Source organism: Octopus bimaculoides, chromosome 6 (assembly GCF_046866305.1).
Source record: "Octopus bimaculoides isolate indiv1 chromosome 6, ASM4686630v1, whole genome shotgun sequence".
NCBI lineage: Eukaryota > Metazoa > Mollusca > Cephalopoda > Octopoda > Octopodidae > Octopus > Octopus bimaculoides.
The window spans coordinates 22,448,775-22,451,564 of record NC_142933.1 but is presented as its reverse complement, the minus strand read 5'-3'; positions in this window follow the sequence as shown (position 1 = coordinate 22,451,564).

The following is a 2,790-nucleotide window of genomic DNA, read 5'->3' as shown; positions in this document are numbered from 1 at the left end:
CCAGCATGGCCGCAGTCAAATGATTGAAACGAGTAAAAGAGTATACATACATACATACATACATACATACATACATACATACATACATACATACATGCACAGTGGACGCTGGGGTAGCCAAGAGCTCTTGAAGTCCCCTGGGGTAGCCAAGAGCTCTTGAAATTGAGTGGACGGAAAGTGGATGCAATCCCGTCGGTCGGATTATGTCTGAAACTCAAATGTCCTGTTTAATTACACACCCTGAGTCACATTGATATGGATGGCCTTTACAGGAAATATGTTTGTGGAATATTCAACCACTCAACAAGTTAGTTCAGCGAGTAGGTTAAAGCAGTTAATCGATCGCACAACTAAATAATACTCATCGTCGAAATCGATGGAGGATCCATGATTATCAGCATCGAGTGTGTGTGTGTGTATGTGTCTGCGCGCGTGTATGTGTGTGTGTTTGTGTGTGTGTGTGTGTGTGCGTGTGTGTGTGTGTGTGTGTGCGTGTGTGTGTGTGTGTGTGTGTGTGTGTGTGTGATTGTATGCATGTGTTTTCCTTTGTATTTTACTTCCTCTCCATGTCTTTGTTTTTCTCTCTTTCAATTTTCTTTCTCTTTCTCTGTCTCTTCCATTCTCTCTGTCTCTCTCTCTCTCTCTGTCTCTCTCTCTCTCTCTCTACCTCTCTCTCTCACCCATTCGTCTTCACTGAAGTTAATGAAGCCTAATGATTGCTATTTGTCGCATTGTTCCATTACTACAGAGAAAATTAGCGGGAAATGTTACATGACTGGGAAGACGGATGAGTAGGCAGGCTGGTAGGTTATGTAGGCAGAGAGTCGAATACGTAGATAAAAACACAGTGAGAGAGAGAGAGAGAGAGAGAGAGGGGGAGAGATCCATGATAGAGAGATATGAGATAACAAAGGGGGAAGAGAAAAAGGAAAAAAATAGAAAGAAAGGAAAGAATGAGGAAGGAAGTAAGGAAGGTTGGGAAGCACGTAGAAAAAAAACGAAAAAAGCTGTGAAAAATAAATGAAAGAAAAATGATGTAGAAGGCGGGTGAAAGAGACTGAAATGAAAGTATATTTATTGTGTAGGTTGTTGTGGCATGATTGCAGTCATAATAATAATGATAATGATAATAATAATGATAATAATAATAATGATAATAATAATAATAATAAATGATGATGATGATGATGATGATGATGACGACGAGTGTTGTTGCCGCCATATTTCCATGCTAATTTGCCGTCTTTCATCATATATTTCCAATGTCGACATGTTACGAGATCAACGACGCTCCATAACTATTTTGCTGACGATACTTAGATTAAAAAATTGTCGTCTGCAAAATATTTCTCACATTCTCCCTGTACTTTATTTACATTGATATGTTGTGTGTGTGTGTGGTGGTGGGGGTGTAGCTTAGTGATTAGGCGTGTTTGCACTTACAATCATAATATCATGATTTCAATACACAGATCGGCTGCACCTTGTATTCTTACGCAAAACACTTCATTTTACATTGCAACAGTTCACTCAACTGCAAATGGATAATCCTGCGACGGACTAGCTTCCCGCTCGGGAGGAATATTGGCCGTCACGCTTAGCCAGTGGGGTAGCATCATTTTAACCTTCAAGTAATCGGCATTGTGACCAGCAACGTGTAACAACATGCGACAGTCTGGTCGATCACGTAACATATATATAAGGCGCTGCTCCAGCATGACCGCAGTCACATAACTGAAGCAAATAAAAGAATAAAGTATGTAATGGCAGCCAGTAACTTGGGCTCCTTTTACTGAGCCTGGTCGCAATTCATTTATTTTCATTCAGAGTCTGGCGGTCGTCTTAGAGGTGCCCTTGTCATCATTCATACGCGCCTGACTCGGGCTCAAAAGTTACAGCCCGAATTATTATGTATAATCGTAAAAATTCAAATTCAATGTTTTCTTGAAACAATAAATTTCTATAGAGATTAAGATTTAAATTCCACTCTATGAAAATTTTCCGTTCTACAATATTCTTAAAGGAACGGAAAATTATTCAGCAACTCAGGCCAATACGAACGAACCTGGTAGGTGTAAAAGACTAAGTAGCATCTCTAGTCAAGAGTACAGGCGATAGTCAGAGCGCTGATGTTTGCTGTGCACTCCACTGTCGTTATTTGATTGGCGTTATTATGTACGTCTGTGCGTAAAAATCATTTGTGTTTTGCAGGGTTGATTTAATTTTACCCTTAAATTAGAAATGGAGGAAGACATAGTGTGCTAGATATAAAAGATGAGCTATTTAGGGATGGAAATAAAGCGGAAAAAACGTGAAATTCTTCGAGCTGGCACGTGTCTTATACAAAATCAAGACAAGAAAGAATACAACGATTTATATTATAGATTTATATATATATATATATATATATATATATATATATATATATATATATATATATCAGAAAGTTAAAATGCACTTAAAGAAAATATATTCACAATTACTTCAATTCGCACGATTCCCAGAAGGAGGGAAATATGGAGAGACCTGCAGCTACATCATATTTTAAGTTTTTATAGTTGCTTGTCACAGATTATGTGTATGACAGCCCTTCATATTTGAGTGACAGCTAGCACACCAGCGCTGCCAATCGAATATGAAGAAATAATCACTAATAATCTATGATAAACATGCATTAAAACTTTAAAATACGATATAGCTCCAAGTCTCTCCATATTTCACTGCTTTTAAGAGTTATAAGAATTGAGAACCAGATAAGTAATTGTAAATAACTTTTCTTGAAGTCCATTT